The following is a 21,223-nucleotide window of genomic DNA, read 5'->3' as shown; positions in this document are numbered from 1 at the left end:
TTAATGCCCCATTGCTGAAAGGTGAAACAGTTCCAGAGCTCACTCTGCATGTCCCCCCCCCCATACATGGGTTGAGCATTATTCAGACATTTTTGGCTCTCTAGCGAGTGACACAGAGCCGATCGGTAGCTGAGTTGTTAAGAGTCCTCTAGAAACATCCCTGGAGGAAGTTCTTTTGGCCTTCGGCCACAGTGCATGGGTAAATTGCCCGGGACAGATGGTTTTCTGGTTGATGCCTTCAAGGCTGTGGGAGAACTCTGGGGCCCTCATTTTCTTGACATAGTTGCAGAGAGTATGATTTCCCCTAGCTGCGCTGACTCTATTATAGTGTCCATCTTTAGGAAAGGGGATAGATCAGATCCGAAGTGCTTCCTCGTTATTTCATTACTGGATTCTTCTGCCAAACTAATCAGCAGGGCTCTCCTACAAAAATTGGAGCAGTGGGCTACCGATAACTCTTTCCTGTCAGGAGCCCAGTTTGGTTTTAAGAAAGGGTTGGGAGACCTTAAAACAGTGTGCCAACCTGGACCTTCTTTTCTGGAAATCTACAAAGGTCAAAGCTGGCTCACTATCTTTATTTTTGCTGACCTCAGTAGTGCCTTTGATTTGATAGATTTGGCTCAAGCTGGGAATGTACGCACTCCTTTAAAGTCAAGAAGGGAATAAGGAAGGGTTATGTTCTGGCTTTTTACTTTTTGCCCTTTACATCAATGGGGTTGATGATGGTCTCAGGGCTCTGCAGGCTAACGCGCCTATTGTCGCCCGCCGGTTGGTCCCTGTGGAACTTTCCGCCAGTGGCGCAGTTTTGATGTCAAGAACACCGTCGGCCTGCACAGACTATGGACACCTTTGTCGATTTTATGGAGAGGAGGAAATTGAAGATCATTATTACCAAACCCTGTACGAGAACATATGGTAAAAAGACCTAGAGGAGCAGAAGCATCTATATCACAGATTCCCTGATTACAAGGATCAATACATTCAATTATTTGGGTATATCGCTTGCCAGCAATGGCTCATGGGTCAATCACATACAAAGTGGTAGGCTAAAAATAAGTGGGGTCTGCATGGGTGTCTTTAGATCTTCAAGGAAGCTCAGTAGTCATCCTACTAGAGAAATGATAAATATATATGAAGCCAAAGCACTGGCTGATGGCTTGTATGGAGGAGGCATCTGAGGATATGTTCTGAGTGGCTCTTTACAGACAGAGGAGAATGCCTTCCTCAAGCATCTGCTAAGAATCCCTACCTATGTCTCAACATACATTACCCATAATGAGGTGGGACTTAGCTATCTACAGCATTTACTCGTACTAAAGCCGATCTTGCTTTGGCGGTCAATTTGATCTAAGCCTGAAATGACCTTTACTAGATCTATCATCATGGATTGTCATACACTTGACCATGTTTTGAACATTCCTTGGCTCTTCTATATTAATGATGTGGTAAAGAAGTTTCATGACTCCCTCATAATTCAATCCCCATCCAGTGTGATGGACCTGCATAAAAGTGATTTTAAAGACCTTTTTTAGGCTCCAGATCTGGAAATAGTGCACTGGTGGAGGGTAGGAAACCTATGGTCAACCTATACATGTCAATTTCATCCGGAGAAGGCTTCCAACTGTATTAGTCTACGGGCTTGCGTTCTCACCAGGCTTCGAAAATCGAATTGTGCACTTTCTAGTCCCCTTTCCAGTAATGACACAACGACATAGTGATATGACCCCCATGCCCATGACCATGTTTTGAACATCCCTTGGCTCTCCTATATTAATGATGTGCTAAAGAAGTTTAATGACTCCCTCATAATTCAATCCCCATACAGTGTGATGAACCTGCATAAAAGTGAGTTAAAAGCCCTTTAAGGCTCCAGATCTGGAAATAGGACACTTGTTGAGGGTAGGAAACATATGGTCACCCTATACATGTCAATTGCATCCGGAGAAGGCTTCCAACTGTATTAGCCTATGGTCTTATGTTCCCAGCACCAATTTGTTCTGACCAGGCTTCGGAAATTGAATTGTGCACTTTCTAGTCCCCTTTCCAGTAATGAAACAATGACCTAGCGATGGGACCCCCATGCCCATGTGATGGCACTTCAAAGCTGAGCACTAAGGGCCATATGTATCATACTTCCGTTTAGCGAATTCCAAATAGCGAATTTTAAGGAATCGCTATTTGGAATTCGCAAAACGGTATGTATGTACAAAATCGCTTTTCAATAGCGATTCCTTAGCATTCCTAATTTGCGATTAGCAAATTGCTAATCGCAAATTACCCATTCATTTCCATGGGCCAGGAGGCCCATAGGAATGAAAGTGCAATTTGCGATTAGCAATTTGCTAATCGCAAATTAGGAATTTTTTCAAGGGTGCAGGGGTGTCTCAAGAACACCCTGCTGCACCCCTGAAAAAGACATTTGGGGCATATGGCGCACATACATGCCCTAAGGGCATGTATGGGCGTCATATGGCACCTTTGGTTTTTTGTAAAAAAGCTTTTTGAAAAGAATTCGCAACTTACCACCAACTAGAAGTTGGTGGTAATTTGCGAATCCTTAATGGCAATTTTTGAATATTTTTTGTTTGATACATTGCATTTAAGGAATCGCAAAATTTGCGATTCCTTAAGTGCAATCGCAAAATAAGGAATTGCAAAGTTTGCAATTCCTTATTTTGCATCAAACATGTTTGATACATACCATTTATCTAATTATTGCATCAAACATGTTTGATACATACCATTTATCTAATTAGCATTCGCAATTTGCGAATGCTAATTAGTTTGATACATATGGCCCTTAGCACTTTATTCTTTTTTGTTGTTTTATGATGGACTGCAATGATTTTATCTGAAACCACTTTTCATTGCAAATAATGCCAGGTACCACAAAGCTGCACTAAAATTCCTACATGCCTTGATGGACTCTTTTTTATTTTCTAGTATTGCTTCATTTATATGGGTTGAAGTACAAATTAGGAAAAGCATTTCTTTTCTAGCTTAATACGGAGCATACTCATTTAACGTATTTTATTATATTTTAGAAGCATATGATGAACTGAAGACACACTGTCAAGAATCGCCCTTCTAGGGACCATTAACTGAAGTTCGGGGGGCCCTCCAAATCTGCTGCCTATCAATCAATCAATTATTTGTATAGCACGGCTAATCCCTCTGGGGGGTATCCAGGTGCTGTGCTAAAGGTATCAGGTGAAGACCCAAGTCTTGAGTTCCTTCCTGAAGTGGTTCAGCGAGGGAGAAGTGCGGAGGTGGGGGGTGTTCCAGGCTTTGGCGCAGAGATGGGAGAAGGAGTGTCCTTCAGAGTGGCGGATATGCTGTGTCTGAGTGAGCGCAAGGTGTGTGGAGCGGGGGTTTCTGGGGGTTGGTGGACGATCAGGCGGTGGTTCATGTAGTCTGGTCCTTGGTTGTGGAGGGCTTTGTATGCGTGGGTCAGGAGTTTGAACTGGCATCTCTTCTGGATTGGAAGCCAGTGAAGGTCTTACAGATGCTGGGTGATAAGTGCCGTCTTGAGCAGGTTGAGGAGCAGTCTGGCTGCTGCATTCTGGATTTTCTGGAGTCTTTGTATGAGTTGGGTGGAGGTGCCGGCATAGAGTGTGTTGCTGTAGTCAAACTGGCTGGTGAGAGGGTCTACGTCACAGTTTTCCTCATGCTGATGGGGATCCATCTGAAGATTTTGTGGAGCATGCCGTTCATATAGAATGCCGAGGCCATGGTGTTGACCTGATGTTTCACTGAGAGTTTGCTCTCCAATACGATGCCGAGGTTTCAAGCATGGTCTTTCGGTGTAGGGATGGGTCCGAGCTCCGTTGGTAGCCAGGAGTCATTCCAAAAGGGCAGTATGGTTGCCGAAGATCAGAACCTCCTTCTGTCCATGTTGAGTTTCAGACAGTTGCGACAATCTTCATGCAGTTGTGGCAGTTGGTTTTTGTCAAGGTGGGGTTTGTTGAGAGTGAGAGGAGGAGTTGAGTGTCGTTGGCGTAGGAGAGGATGTTGATGTGCAATCTGACAATACCTGCAAGTGGAGTCATAAAGATGTTGAAGAGGGAAGGGCTGAGCTGAGGGATGAGCATTGGGGGACTCCGCAGATGGGGTGCTTGGGTTGCGAGGTGAAGGGAGGGATGTAATGTATGTTGTATGCATCCCCTGTATTGTTCTAATTATTGAGAATTGTAGTAGTATTGAAGTATGCACTGTATTTTATTACCACAAAACAATGGTCCGGGCATTAGTTAATAGCCTTTTATTAATAATGTTGTATTATTGGGCGACCCTGGCCAACATGATTGCTAAACGAGACATTGCACAGTTGTGGGGCGCTCCCCGCCCGCCGACGGTCTCGGTGTGGAAGGAAAATATGGATTGGTGTATGTTTTGGGAGAAGACGGTGTATGTGGCACGAGGGAGGCCCCAAAAATGGGGGAAAATTTGGAATCAATGGAACACCTACAGAGGAGATATATGCACACCACCCCTTCCTGAGGCACCCGATGATTCACATTCTCCCTAATCCTGACGTTCCATGACTTGCTTTGATTCATATGTTTTAAAATCTTAGTCTTTTCCCCCGACTCTGCCCCCCCCTTGATTTTTTGTTGATTGACTTGCACTGTAATGCTACTGCCTTTTCCTTCCCGCTCAGAAACAGCGCCTGTATTGTAATGTTCTGTTTGCCTTGATTGTTTGTTTTCTTTATATAATAAAAAGAGTTAAAAAAAAAAATAATGTTGTATTATTGTTCTTTTATGGTCAACTTGTTTGCCCTAAATAAAGCCTTTAAACAAAACCGAGTCTCCTGGGCATACACAACAGCTGCTTCCCCTGGAAAAGTGGCCTCCGGGCAGCAATTTGCCTTTAGTGGTACAGGCTACAAAGAAGGCACAGGAAGGACTCTTGCTGGGCTACGAATATTACAAGTAGCACATCTGTATCAACTGAAACCCCTTAAGCCAGGTAGCAGGAATAAGTGCTTAACACCTTGCAGGAAAGCAGTAGTTCACACAGTTTGAAAGGTCTAATAATACAGTGTGAGACCTAAACCACAAACAGCACCATAGAAAAGTCAAAAAGAGAGGTTAGAGAAAATGAAGGAATAGATACTGTGAAGGATTTCCATTCTTTGAAGTCTGTGGTTTAAATGGCAGTTGCAATGTGTGAATTGTAAATGTTTTTGCTTTAAATGATTAGTAAATAAAAGACAGAAACACAATAAAAGCCTCACTGTCTTGATGTAGAATGAGGTTCCCTAGTACTTGTGTGGTAGAGGAGTAGAGTACAGAATGTTTAAATCTCAAACAAAATCGACTTAAAACACTGATTCTATAAAACTATGGGAGCATGAGCTGCACACTATTACTATTCTAATGTATGTACTTGTTTTTAAGAGGAATTGTGTGCCATCAAGGGTAGTCTCAAACCAATGGACAACACAAAATGCAGAATTGGAATGGTTTAAAAGAGTTACTTGAAAAAAGTGATTCAAACACATTCAAAAGAATTGACAACAGCTTGAGGAATATCTATTCTATTAATGGACATGAAGAAAGATCTAAGCTTGAGTAAATGCTTTTTACCTTTCAGGGTTAATTTACATCCAGAATATGAGTATATTCAATTTCCACTGAAATGAACATGCTGTATGTGAGGTGTGAAGCAGCAGCAGTTCCCCAGTAACAGTGTTAGCCGTTCTCATCCCTTCAGGTCAATCAACCTTCCCGCTGATTCAGGGTATTTTGAGAGAAAGCATCAATATGGCTTAGTGAGCTAACCACCGTTGCTAGCGTCTGTTTGAATCCTGGTAAGGCCAACTAAGCCGTTCATACTTCCTAGTTCTAAGAGAAATTCAGTACCACTGATCGGGTAAAGGCTGCACCCATCATTGACAGCGTTTAGAAATGCCTAGCCCTCTCCACTCAATGTCAAGTGCGAAAAGGGTTATACTTGGCCTACTTTCCAGAGCCATAGAAGGATTATCTCTAGGACACCAGTTGCAAATGACCTCAACCACCATGGTTGGGGCCCAGTAACTCCTGTCTATCCTGGGGACCTTGAATGGGGACTGACAACTTGACTCAGATACTAATTGCCTTTCATGCACCTCCCCAAGATTTTTCCCGGGAAAGCTTTCTTCACATGGACAGGAAAAAAACTTTCTTGGGCATGTACATTGACCATGATTAGATCTTGCTTCCTTTTGAGAGGATTGTAACTCCCAACCATTTGGTTGTCACTGCACTAGCTTTGCTAGAACTGAAAACTCTACAAGACTCCGTATGAATTTAGTACATGTAGGCAACATACAGAGGAAATACAATTATCTTGGAATTCATCGGTATGGTATTGACACCATCACGATCATCATCTTTATTTCGGCTCAAAAGAGCCATAAAAGTACACAATAACACAGTACATACAAAGGAAAAATAATAAAATAAACACATGATAAGAACATACAATTCTCATTAAAATAAACATTCAGCAGCAGCCAACATTCCTGAGCGAAGTTATAAAAACCTTCATAAAAACATAATTAGGATCACAAAGTTTGCAATTAATAAAAGGAAACACAGAGATACCCCCTTGTCCTATCAGCATCACAGATGGGCAGCCTCTAACAGTAGCCTAAACTAAGCTCTCAGTGGCCCAACTGTGCTATCGGGCAGCTAAAGTAATAATCTGAATTTGGTTTCCCCTCATATCATTAGGTTTTACAAGTGTGTTAAAGTGCACAGTGTAAAAGGGTAGTAAAAGTTTAACCAATATAGTCTGGTATTTACAGGTCACAGCTCTAAAAGGCGCTTGCCCGAACAACTTTTTGTGTAATATATCACATTGAATGGAAAAAGTTGGAATCTGAATATACAACACTGGGCCTAGCATGTGACTAACAGATTCTTAAAGGTAAATGTCAGTCCTCTAAGTGGAAGAGCTGGCAAAGAGAGATGATCCAACGTGTGCGCTGCTTAGCATAAACAGTACAAGAGAATAAGACATGTTCCTCATTTTCAATATTTGGACATCCCAGACGGCATAAATTATTGTTGCAAGTTGTGATGAGATAAAATCTCATCTAGTTACGCACAGTTCACCTGGTGTGATCCTACACCTTAAGCATTTATGCAATGTCAACTCAAAGTGTGATAATCAGTTATTTAATTTCATATACTGATTCTTTCTTATGAACAATCACATAATTAAACATTCCATAGTTTTATACAATCGTAATTTCACAATATATCACATTATTTATCTTGATGCAATATGTTCTGTATCGACAATTCATAGTATAACCATTCATAATACATGACATTTCACATTTATATTTACTAATGCCCAATGCATTTCGGCACCAGTTAGTGCCTTCATCAGGGGATGATCTGAAATGAAAAATAAGAACAACAGAACTGTAAGTATACCCTAATTGGCATGTTTCATGGGGGTGTATGTATAGGTATAATCCAATTTCATACCTCTTAATGTGGTTAGTATGTTCAATCAGCTGAAAAAACGAAAAGCCAGTAATACCAGATGCTAGAGATATTGGAATATGTAGTCTCAGATTTACTACACAAAAATTAAAGCAATAATAGCTTACCCTATGTTATTCTGAAACTTGATGTCCTATGAAGAAAAAGTCGTGCCAAACCGAATATGAGTTATAATTATTCATGTTTATGCTAATTTAAATTGTATACGGGTAGATAGAAAAAAACGTCCTACCTTAACTGGGTGAAGTGTGACGACCTATAAACGCATAAGTTGGCATTTAGATACTGATATATAATCTCATGTTGATCTACAACTCATATCTCCGGTTCCGAGTAAACATACCTTATGAATGGTTGTTTTCTCCTACAATTGAAAAAACGAGTATGTTTAAAAACCAAGTTTGTTTACAAAACGGAACTGTTCTAACTTAACAGTAAAGTGTAGACGGGTCACGCTGGAAAAAATACCTTGGAGTCACGTCGTCTCTATTTTGTACCAAGTGCTCGAACCAAGTCCTACCGATGTGGTGGTTGAAAACCCCGCGCCGTTACTGATGTTTATCTTTTCTGGTTCCGTGTCATGTATTGACACAAATAAGGGACTTAAACAAAAATATCTATCGCGCCTCAGGAATAGTAGCGCGCCATCTTGGAAAGGGGTGTATATACGCTCAATGAGTATAACCTCTGGCTTTCCAAACGAAACAAAAAGAATAAAATTACTCTCGTAGACAATATATTTCCAAGTGCGGTTCCACTGACACGGACTTCCATAATTAGATAATTCCCTATTAAACGAGTACTCGACCAGATGTACTGTAGCGTTGTATGCTATGAGTGCTACTCAAAAATAATAGTCACGTGACTAATATATAAATCGAGGCAACTTTAAACATGAGGTGTAACGTTATGTGGAGATAATGATTCCAGGTTAAATGCATAAATGTCTAAATGTGATTTCACTAAATACATCTTACTGAAACAACACGTACATATATTTAAATCACCAAAAACATTAACAGTGAACGGTTGTGGTTCTCCCTGAAAGACATTTTAAAATACTTTCATCACGAGTTATCATAACTTGTGTTTGTTACATGTTGTATTAAAAGATATTCTCATTGTACAAAACACATTTATAAGTCATCATAATATATGCATGTTCTCCTAGGTAATGTTATCAAAGTTTCTTAAGTAAGTTACCCTCAATTCAAGTGGTATTTAGAGAGTGATTTGATGTGAATGTAAGCTACCATAACTTTAAACAGAATGTGGTTTTTAAAGGTAACACGATAAATCGTATCTGTCATTTAACCCCTTGGGATGCATTGTCTGTAATTGTTTAATCCAATATAATTCACGTTGAAGAAGTCTCTGTCTATTGTCAGTCCCGGATTGAATTGTGACTTTTTCTATAATGAAACACCGTAACTGAGAGATCCTGTGGTGTGCGCTGCTTAGCATAAACAGTACAAGAGAATAAGACATGTTCCTCATTTTCAATATTTGGACATCCCAGATGGCATACATTATTGTTGGCCATAGCAGAGGTTTTATTCCATGTGCCAGTAAAGACAGCCAGTGGGAGTATTCCAAGTCTGAACTAAAAAAAACAAAGATCTCACTGAAGAGACACTCTTCAAAGTGGGACTCACACTTGGTGGATAAATAAAGATCAGATAAACTACCTGCAGGAACAATGAAAATCTTATTGCAGAAAACGATGTTCCAATAACATGATTTAACAATTTCATGGGCATTCTTGGGCATGGAAGAAGAATTCTGACAGTATGCAGAAAGGCAACGCTTGACCAGCCAGGTTTTGATGTGAGATACCCGGGGATCGTGAGGCCCAGACAATTGTCGATTATCTCACTGACATAGTCTCTATATAGGGCCACAACCTCATTTAACCAGAGTATTGTCCATTATAAGATAGGTTTCAGACAGACTACATTAGCGAGGTATGTAAGGTTTGAGTCAAACCTCAGAGGAAGTGATAGAGTGCTTTTTGGTAATCTCATAAGAGATTTATTAAAAGCGTTTTCACGAATATCTAACTGATTGAGATTGCAGCCCCGTATAGCACTGCCCTACAAGCTTGGGTCTTATAGATTTCAACCACGAGAAAATTGGATAAGAAGCTGCCTTGCTGATGAATCCTAATAGTAGTAAAAGGCTTTTGACATTTTACAGCTCGGCATGGATAGCACTATGCTAATCCTATGCTTAAAAACTTTCTGTAGAAATGGCAAAATACTTTGACCCTTTCTATCTCAACGTGGATGGCATTGTGCTAATGCTATGCTCAACAATATTGATAGAAAAGCATACATTTGAGATGAGCAAATTCAGAGTGTCGCTGGTGTTGTAGGGTGCTGTACATAGGAGCTGCTCAAGACCTAAACTTGGGAACTATTCAGAGTAATCTGCTTCTTTTTTGCATAATTTATGCAGCAACCTATCCTTAAAAGGGTATTGTTTTGACTTGTACTAAGTACACCCTTGTGTCTGGACAAAGCTAAACCTCGCTGAAGAGCTAGAATGATAACAAAACAGATGTCAAGGGTTGCTTTTGTTCATTTCAGGTTGCCTTGGATGGTTTTTAACTAATCCAAAGCTGTAATACAGGGCCTGGAGTGGCAAAAGGTTTATGTAATTTTACAGTTTGGCATGAATAGCACTGTACTAATCCCAATGCTTAAAGAATTTGCTGTAGAAATGGCAAAAGACGTTGTCCCTTTCTATATTGGTGTGGATGTCCGTGTGCTAATTCTATGCTTAAATAGAAAAGCAAACATCTCATGTGAGCAAATTCAGAGTGTCACTGGTGTTGTAGGGTGCTCTACATAGGATCTGCTCTCCACCTAAACTTTAGAACTAACCAGAGTTCTCTGCTTCTTTTATGCATAATTTATGCTGCACTTTATGCCCCACTTATACATACATGCATAAATATATATACATACACATACATATACCTATACAGCTTTATATAATTTAACACAATTAATAAAAATATATATTTTTAATTTACTGTTATAATAAAAGCATACATATAATATATTTTTAAATAAAATATAAATAATATTAGAACACAAGTACAAAAAATGGAAAAAATATTAAACATATTACAATTGTTTAAAAAATCTATATATAAACACATGATATAAAAGTAAACAAACAAACAAATAATACTAATATATTTTAACCCAAAAAGATGGGTCCGGTGGATGGTAAACGGAGGCAAGATGGCGTCCGCACGGCGGGCGTTTCTGTGAGCAGCTCCTGGTTACCTTGCTTTTCCTGTCTGTTCCATGGAGGAGGCTGCAAGGCGGTAAGGGTGGCAGAAGCGGCGGTGTTGGCTGGAGTGGATTGGGGCTTCACTCTGAGTGTTTCTGCTGCCCGTACGGAAGGTTTTTTGAAGTCGGGACAGTAAAAAGGAACCGCCGCGCTCCCCGCTGTAAAACTAGCAAAAACGGCAATGGTAGAAGGGGAGTGGCATCCGGACTTCAGCCTCACCTGAGTCGGCTTGCTAACGGCTGCTAATGGAGTCTACTGCTGAGCTCGCGGCCGGGCTTGGAAAATCCTAATATCGAAAGCAGTGAAAGCAGCGGAGTTTTTAACCTTTACTGTTGTGGAGAGGCAGCATCTTCTGTTAAATCTGTTGCTATAAAGTGACTTTCTGATAAATTCTGATAAATTCTTGCTACAAAGACATTGATGCCAGGCTGTGAGCAGACTACGGGAGAGCGGCTCAGGTTACAAGGCTCCGGTGAGTTCACGTGTAAAAGCACATTAAATTTTCATTGGATGTTTTTCTGCTGGGCTTCATTATATTAAAATAAGCAGCTGGACTCTTTGAAATCCATTGTTCTCGGTTTTTCTGGGACACTATAGGTAGTCTGGCATGGCACCTAAAGTTGCACGAGCTGGGAAAACAAGAGCCACTGCGGAGTCTGCGGTAGGAACACGTGCAGCACTCACCGCAAAGAGCTCCAAAGAAATGTCTGGTGGGGCTGAGCACCTGGAGAGTACTGTACAGGACAAGGGCATGGTACAAGTGACACCCAAGATACCGCAGACTTTCCAAGTGGCTGCTGGTAAAAAGGCTGCGACTTCTTTGACAATCAATTCAAAACCCAGTGTTCTTGACGTCCAGCCAGGGGGGGTGAACTGACCGGTCTATCTCTTGAGGAGAGTCACTTGTCTTTGGAACATGTTGAGCCACTGCAGGCTGATTTAGACATTGTTAATGAGCCTGTATTAATGGATGAGAATGGCATTATCAGTGACAATAGGAATGAACCCACCAGTAGTAAGGAAAGCGAGTTTTATTCACTTTCAGAGCACGCAGAGGAGTCTGATATGGAAGGAGATTTTCAACTGCAGGAAGAAGGGTTTGGAGACATGACCCCTACAACCATGGATGCAAGCCATACCAAGAATTCTTCTTTGGGGGGCGGATGACAGAAACGTCTGATTGGGAGATCTCCAGTGGGGAGCAGTCATTGTAAAACGCCTTATCTGCTGTTTGCCACCCAGGAGAGGAGAGGAGAAGGACTTACGGACCCTCGGAGCAGACCTGTTGCCCGCATCTTGTTGACACCGCTGCTCCCGCTCCCGCTGTTGACACCGCTGTTCCCGCTAACGCTCGCTGCCCCCGCTTCGCGGGAGCCGCATCGCGGGCTGCAGCGAGGGGCCAGTTGAGGGGCAGCTGGCTGCTGGCTGATTGAGGAGGCGGCAAGGAGGAAGGCGTGTACACGCAGGGGCTCGAAAGACCAGGAGTCCCTGCGCCGCTGAGGTGCGCACGGCCGTGCCCCCAGCGAGACACGCCCCCCGCCCACAACGGCTACTACTTAATAGGCTGCTTGGCGCACAGCGGGACGCGTGCGGGACGCCGAGCGAAGCCCGGGCAAAGGGCGGGCAGTCTGTGGCAGTCAGGGGCTGTCTAGGGCTGGGCTGGGCCACCCCCTGTGATTTTCTACCCGGATACCGCCGGTGAAAACACTAACTCCAGCGTGAGTATATGCTCTTCCCCTGTTTCCTGGACTAATGACAACCCGCTCAGGGAAGAATTTAAGGGGAGGAAGTGGAGGGTGCTCAACCGGTGTTATAGGCCCTATGGACAAATTCATAACCTGGGTTGCTGCCGTTATCGAGAAGGAGATCGTCATGACGGAGCGGCGGCTTTCGTTGGACCTAAACCCGTCGAAGAGATCATCCCTGGGCTCCATAGCTCGTGCTGTTTCCCCCATGAGCTCCCCTGCCCAACCGCCAACCCCTCCTCATATACACGAGGAACCTCGGCTTGTTTCACTAAGGGCCAGCATCGATAGACTGGAAAATCTGGCTGCATCGTCTACCCTCCACCTTGAGGTTGCCGGCTCTGAGGCACCGCTCCCCATAATAACAAGCCCTGTTGTTCCTCCAGCTTCAGCAAGAGACCCGGGGTCTTTGGTCAAACCAACGCCGGACCCCAGGATTCTGACCACAGGGAAAACAAAAAGGAAAAGGACTGTCAGCCCGTTCAAAAAGAGCTCCATGAAATGGTACAGGAAACTGCAGAAACGGGGTCTGAAGGGCTCATTCTCCAAGCATCAAACTAACACCCCTTTTGTATTTAAGGGGGCAGGCTCCGTTGCTGCTAACGTCAGTGCCATTCCCTCTTCTGCCCCACAGTCCTTGCCTTTCTGTGCCCCGGTTACTTTTGTCCAGATGGAGGGGCTGCTGAAATCTCTCTTGGTCCCGATCGTTGATAAAGTAGCAGGGATGGGAGAAAGGCTAGATAGACTCGAACAATCGACCCTGGACAGCTTTTTCTCGCTGAAAGCTCTGATTAAACTACACTTCAAGACCAGGGAGGAGGGGCAGGGAGGGAGCTCCCCCAACAGTTCCACCCTGGTGTCTCAGCTCGCCCTTCCGGATACAGCACTCGCGACCAATGCAACAACATCGCAGCCGGTCGACATTGCACCTGCTGAGCCACGGAGGGCCCCTTCTCCAGTGGGTAGCACTGGTCAAGCAGTGCGAGCTGCTTCAAGCATCCTGAAGCATCCTAAAGCATCGGGTCGGGCAGAGCAGCCGGGGAGGAACGATCAAGCAACAACTAAGGGAACTCCTACAGGGTCGGGCGTAAGTAAAACCACCTCGTATGCCCAAACTGATACAACCTCACACGCTAGCAATCCCCCAACGCGACCGCAAATTCCAACATCTAAGATTGTCCATAAAGGTGTACTGTCTAAAACTTCTCCCAAACCTCCCCCAGTCAACTTGCCACCAGATTGTCACCCATATGTTGCCGTTCTGATTAACGTACCCACGCTAAAGGCTGACACCAATGAATCCCCCCAGGCATTAATAAACAAAACTATGCACTGGCTCGAATCCAATAAACCCCTAGCTAGGGGCCTTGATGGCCATATCATAGGAGCAAGAAGGGTGAACTGTGTGGGCTATGGTCAAAAGAAAGTGGAAGGTGATTGTGTGGTGGTTAACTTCAGAGACAGTAGAGTAGCACAATCCATTTGTGACTCAAATCCTAATCTTAGGGGGCAGGGAATCAGCTTAGTGGATTTAACATTCTTTTATCCAAGAATAACCCCACTTCTGACTGGTCGTGACTTTGGGTCAGGGCAAAACAACAGCCATAACTATTTTGACTACCCTACCAAACCTCTGTTCTATCCTCAGGCAGCCTGGCAACCAACTGGGCGGAGCCTTCTGGGATACTGAAACGAACGAAATCCTGTGGAGTTGGTCGGAGACGACATTGCTGCGGGAGACCCCGATTTGAGTGGACAGCTTGCTGCCCCTGTCACTCCCCTTTTACGCAGCAAAATCCCCCCACCCATGTATGAGAGAAGCCAGGCTCGACCCGAGCAAGAAGGGGTTAGTACTCTAGTGTTACAGGAACCTGTGGCGTGTGAGAACGAACCAACTTCCGGCGCTGCTACAGCTGTGACGGATCCAGTTCTTAGGATTTTCAGCTGGAACATCGCCGGAATTGATAGGAAACTGGAATTGCCCGAATGGAGTGCCCTCGTCGAGGGTTACTCCATCTGCATATTCCAAGAGACATGGGCCTTGGAGCCCCGTCACAAGGTGGGTTATTCGTCCCACTTTATCCCCGCGGTCAAACCCCTGGCAGGGAGGGGCCGCCCCTCGGGGGGTCTCCTCATCTGGGTTGCAGTCTGTCTGGACTGCAGGGTGGAGGAGCACTCTACAAACTCCCCTGACATACTCAACATCATGTTGAAGGATTCCCGGGGTCGCATCCAGTTAGACATTTATAACGTCTATGCCAGAGGTACAAGGGGGGGAGTGCAATCAGACACCATAGCACTCCTGGAAGACCTGCTAAGAAAACGGCCAAGGAACTCGAGCACCATGGTGACGGATGACTTTAACTGCACGTTCGAGCCCCTTGGTCTTGACGATGTGTTGGGCTTAGAGGAGGAGGATGCGAAAAGGGGGATCCCGGCCTTGGTCCTGCCCCCCATTAAGAAATGGACGCAAGTGGCTCTACAGATCAATGCACTAAATTTGGAATTTGATCTAAGGGCAGTAAACGGGAGGTCCAAATCGGATGTGCAGGGTGCACACACATACAATAGGCCCAATCATAGAGAATAGATTATATTCTTCTCGACGTATGTTTATGGAGTACCCTGAGCGATATGAAGATTATTGAGAGTATTGATAGCGACCATAATCTCCTGTCTCTCGATCTGATTCCAGGGTGGCTTAGGGATATGGATAGGTCCAAATGATCATTGCTGGCACCTAATACCCCGAGATTTACGGTATCTAACTGTGAGAGACGGCTAAAATGGCCCAAGATCGCCCTGTCTAGCGAGAAACTTTTTTCTATAGGGGTCCCGCTGGTCGAGGCAAACTGACCCTATTGCCTAGTGCATCAAAGGAGGCCACGCAGGTCTTTTGTGCCCTCTTCCTCTAAACATTGTATCTCCCCAGCAATTGACATTTACAAAGCCAGAGGGGTTCCATCGGCTCTGTATGGGGCGGAGCTGTGGGGCTCTACAAATCTGGAGGCACTGGGAAAAGCAGAAAATACATTTTTGAAAGATCTCTTGATGCTTCCAACAAGTACACCTACTGTCCCCGTTCTTCTCGACACGGGCTGTAAATCGATCATGGACCAGGCACGATTGCGGCCCCTGCTTTTGTGGGCCCGTTTATGGAGGGTCCCGGAGCTAGCCTCCTACGCAGCTGGCCTCTCTGAAGTAATTGCAATGGAAGGATGGCATCGAATAAAATGGTTAAGAGACATCAAGAACCTTCTGGTGGAGTTGGGTTTGGAAGATTGCTGGGCCACCCGCTCTGCCCCTCCAAAAGCCACCCTGAAAAAGATATTTTGGGACTGGGTAACCAACAAACTCTCCTGCAATCCCCGCCACTGTAACTCAACTGCTGCATTTCTACGCATTAAAGATGTAGTAGCATTTGAGCCTTACCTGGACTTAATCTCCATTCCTCTGGATAGGGCCCTCTATTTCAAACTCAGAGTGGGCACCCTACCTCTGGCTGACTTGGTGTCCAGGTGGAGATCCCCAACATCCCAGCCTTCATCTTTCTGTGCGGTGTGTCTGACAAGGGTTGAGACAGTGGCACACTTCCTTTTTGAATGTCCTGACTATCGTGCTCCAAGGAAGCGCTGGCTAGCACCTCTATGCAGGCTCCTTGGCACTAGACATCATTTGGTGGCCCTCCGCATTCTATTAACTGATACTTCCCCTTCTATTGTCTGCTCCGTCTCCAAATTCCTAAAATGGGCTTGGATGATTCGAGCTAAAAGGCTTTCCATCTCAATTTAATCCTATTTTAATTATTTATTGTATTTTTAACTATTGCTTTATGAACTATAATTGCACGTCATCTTTTAATCCTTGAAATTGTATTTTGTAATGTATTGCTTTTAAGATATTCACGTATCGAAATAAAGCCTTTTTCATTTCATGTAAAACACAGGGACAGCTTTGAAAGGAGATACATTGGAGGAGCAAGATGGCGGCCGAGTGAAAACGGCTGAAGGTGGCTCCCGCAGGGGTGATAATCATTGAAATGAAATAGGTGATAAGGTGATAAAACCCCCAGCCCCCACATTGGGAAATGCAAGTTAATCGGAAGTGGAGAGATCCCCTCATACCAGGCATCGTTGAGTGGGTTGCGGCGTTGACGGCGGCTGCAGAGGTTTTGATTGCCGGCTGCTCGGCGTTTGAGAGCGGTCTCTCGGAGGTGCTGCGGCGGGACCCAGCACTTTCAAATCGTATCATAATGCCGCCAAAAGGAGCAGCACGGGGCAGGGGGGTCAGTGCAAGCAGGCCCTCTCGGCTCTCCTGGGGGGGGTGAGCAAGACACGACCCCGGTGGCAGTCCAGGAGAAGAAGCTAAAGCTCGGAACCGAGAATCCTGACGGGAAGGGGAGTGGCCCGGCCTTGCAGCCCCAGCAACAGCGGACTGTCATCGATCTACTCCAGCAAACAGGGAGAACAGAGGTGCAGAAAGGGGCTGGCGGCCAGAGAAGGAAGATTCTGGGTAAGCCACCCTAAGGATCAGAGGAAGCAGGGCTTGAGGCTGACCCAATACAGGGGTCAATACCTGAGACTGTGCATACACCTGAAAGAGACCAATTGGGGGACACAGGACCTTTCATTGAGCCAGAAGATCAGCGGGGCATAACAATTGGAAATGAAGGGCTCCCTATTAGTGTTGTCAACGCAATTACAATCTTAACCTCCCCAACACTCATTAACATTCAGAACCCTGACAATTTAGTCCTGGCCGCTTCCAATGCAGAAAGAGAGGGGGGAGGCCCCCTCAAGAGCCTGGAGATGAGCCTGATGCACAGAGGGGTTCTATTAGCATGGGGGAGGCTCAAGAGGCTCAAGAGAAACCCAGGGGGGTGCGATTTACTAAAACCAGAACGGATCAGAGTATCCCCAATAGACACGAATCAATGGGCGACTGTTGGACCTGCGATGGGCAAGCCCAGCACAAAGGGGGTAGCTTGGCTCAAGTGTCAAGGCAAGTGGAAGCTTTAGTGTTAAGCCGGCTCTGACCCAATAATAACTCCCTGCGCAGTCACACCAAAAAGAAGGACACCACACCACTGCTGTAGAAAAATATGATTCCTTTATGTAAAAGCTCTCTGTTGTGAATAGGGATGATTGGGAAAGCACATACACATTTCTTTTGGTCACACAGTTCTGGGTTTCAATTCTGTAATAAGTAATACTATAAATAATATCAGGAATAAATAGCATCAATAATTAGAATAGATTTCAGGAATGAGTATCACGAATAAATAGGATGAATATCACTTTTGCCTAGCAGAATAAATACTGGTTCATTTAACTAAATAAACACATGTTCATTCTGGTATCGCTGCCACCAATTAAATACTTCAGGAACATTACACTTACAATACGTTTCAGTTTGGAAAGATAACTCTTACAGTTTGTGTTGGTTTCAATGATAATGCATACGGGCTTCTCTGGGCACAGAATGAGTTTTGGGACTCTTTAAGGTTCATTCAGGGAGTATGCGCATATATCTAAAAGGCAAGGAAACACAGTGAATACTTCATTTGCGCTCGGCTGCCACCGGGATGAGATCTCTACTTGCCGGTGGAGTCCATGCGCGTCTACAGGCTTTGTCACCGCTAGCACTCAGGCGGCACCAGTTCAAAGTCTTTAGACTGACGAACGGGCTGCCGGAGAGGTCACACAACCTTCGCGCTCAGTCAAATCAATGCCGGCTCACAGTTCCTTCACAACGCTGCATCCCACCAGAAGAAACGGGCCCAACTCACATTGGCTGCAATCGGGAAGCGATTCAGTCAGGGCACAGCACTCCTCACGCCAGCGACGGGGTTCTCAGGGGCTCCACGGACCGTCCTCCGACTTCCGCATACAGGGTGGTTCCCGCCCACAGCTACAGCTCCCGGGTCACTGGGGAGTGGCAGAGACGCTAGTCCCGCCCAACGAAGGCCGGCCTTCCCCCGCCCCGGCGCACCACCTCACCTTCAGTCCGCGCAGGAAGCGCTCTAACGCTGGTGGGGCTCGGAGACGTCCGAGCTCCCCTCTAGAGGCGCCTGTCGCGAAGGGGGGCACTGTTGACGACCGAGGTCGCGGCGAACTTGCTCTCGCCTCGCGACTCGTGAAATCTGTCACAATTCACCACCGGGGGGGGGGGGCGGGGAGGCACACGAATTTGGCCACAGTCTTTGGGGGTAATGAGGCACTCGCTGGGCAGGCGCGGTAGGCGCAAGGTCACCGCTCACGCAGTTGACTGGAACGCCAGTCAGAATCAACGCCAATGACCTTTGCTACTCTACTGCCTGCGCTACCAGCCACCTCAGGGGTCAACAGGGCAGGTGTCAATCTGGTGTCCAGTCTAAATCTCAATTTTAAGATGGCCGCCAGGGACTGGGCTTTTTATAGCCAGTGCCCTGAGGTACTGGCACGAGCCAGAAGGTTCTAGAACCTTCTCTGGCTGTGACAATGACATGACACTTTTGAGGTGTATTTAGGCCACTAACAGCCACCGTACTGTGGTTCTAGAGCAGCCATTTTGTGTACCTGAGGGAAATAAAGGAATCCCTGTCAGGAATGTGCGCCAAACAAAGGGCGCCAAAACCTCAAAAGGCCACAGTTTATGAAGGCTCCAATGGGAGTCACTCACATGAGGGAAAAGGGTGTCCACCATTTTAGGGCCATTTATTCAGGTTGACAACCCCAGTTTGTAATGCCACAGGTTTCGCCAGGTGCCTTGTAAATAGGTGCCACAAACCTTGTGAGCAACTGGGCGTCAAGGAACATCTAACCCCATGAAACAACACATAAAATGTCCTGGCAGACAAAGAAAAGCGACAAATTTTGGGAGGTACAGGGGAACAAAAGAAATCGTAGTGGTGAGGGGACTCTCAGAAGCAGACAGGTCTAACACGCGTCCCCCCCAGCTGAAAGTGGGGAGAGCTACCCAACCCCTTGGGAGTTCTCAATACTAAGGCGGAAATACCTGGAGAGACCATCTGCATTGGCATGGTCACCTCCGGGCGGGTGTTCCACCCGAAAGTCCATTCCCTGTAGGGAGATATACCACCTCAACAGTTTGGGGTTTTCCCCCTTCATTTGCATGAGCCAACGAAGGGGTCGGTGGTCTGTCTGAACAAGGAAGTGTGAACCAAACAAGTATGGTCGCAGCTTCTTCAGTGCCCAGACCACCGCAAAGGCTTCCCGCTCGATGGTACTCCACCTCTGTTCCCGGGGAAGTAGTCTCCGTGACAGAAAGACCACGGGTTGATCCAGACCCTCTTCATTGAGTTGCGATAGCACCGCCCCAATGCCAATGTCAGATGCATCCGTCTGGACAATGAATTCCTTCGTGAAATCCGGTGTCTTCAGGACTGGAGCGTTACACAATGCTTGTTTCAGAGTGTCGAAGGCTCGCCGACAAGCCTCCGTCCAGATGACTCTCCTGGGTTGTTTCTTGGCTGTGAGTTCTGTAAGGGGTGCCACGATAGTGCCATACCCCTTCACGAATCGTCTGTAGTAACCTGTGAGGCCCAGGAAGGCTCGGACCTCAGTCTGGGTCTTGGGGGGTTTCCAGGCCATGATTGCCTCAATCTTCGCCTGAAGGGGCTGCACCGTTCCCCTGCCCACCAAGTGACCTAAGTACACTACCGACCCCTGTCCAATCTGACATTTACTGGCCTTGATCGTCAAGCCAGCCCGTTCCAGGGCTTGGAGAACAGCTTGCAAATGCTGCAAGTGATCCTCCCAACTGCTACTGAAGACAGCTATGTCATCCAAGTAAGCAGCAGAGAATGACTCCATCCCGGTGAGGATCGTGTTCACCAGCCGCTGAAAAGTGGCAGGAGCGTTCTTGAGCCCAAAGGGCATGACGCAGAACTGGTAGTGTCCATCAGGTGTGGAGAAGGCTGACCTTTCCTTGGCTCCATCAGTCATGGGAATCTGCCAGTACCCTGCAGTGAGGTCAATGGTACTGAGATATTGAGCAGCTCCCAACCGGTCAATCAGTTCATCTGCCCGAGGGATCGGATGAGCATCTGTCTTGGTTACCGAATTTAGTCCTCGGTAGTCCGCACAGAATCGCAATTCCGGTGTGGCGCTAGGTGGGGCAGCTTTGGGGACCAAAACCACCGGGCTAGACCAAGGTCTACTTGAAGGTTCGATGACTCCTAGCTCCAGCATCTTAGCTACTTCGCTTTGGATACTGGCCTTCACCTTGTCAGACAGCCGGTAAGACTTTGACTTCACAGGTGGGCTGTCCCCTGTGTCCACGTCATGGATACACAGGTGGGTCTTACCCGGGACAAGGGAGAACAGAGGAGCGAATGACCCCAAGACCTGGTGACATTCCTCCTGCTGCTCTGGAGTCAGGGATGGCGAGAGTTTCACTCCCTCCACTGACCCATCCTTTTCTTGAGACGCGAAAAGGTCGGGGAGAGGCTCAGTGTCCTCTTCCTCCGAACCGTCAGTCACCATAACCAACATGACTTCGGGCCTCTCTTAGTGGGGCTTGAGGCGATTGGCATGGACTACCCGATGCGGATGCCGAGGGGTCTTTACGTCCGCCAGATAGGTAGTCTTGCCCATCTTCTCCAAAACCTCATATGGGCCTGTCCAACGGTCCTGGAGGGCACTCAGCTCTCCAGGCTCCATCACCCAC

The sequence above is a fragment of the Lissotriton helveticus genome, chromosome 11, assembly GCF_964261635.1.
Source record: "Lissotriton helveticus chromosome 11, aLisHel1.1, whole genome shotgun sequence".
NCBI lineage: Eukaryota > Metazoa > Chordata > Amphibia > Caudata > Salamandridae > Lissotriton > Lissotriton helveticus.
Note: the sequence above shows the minus strand (reverse complement) of the source record.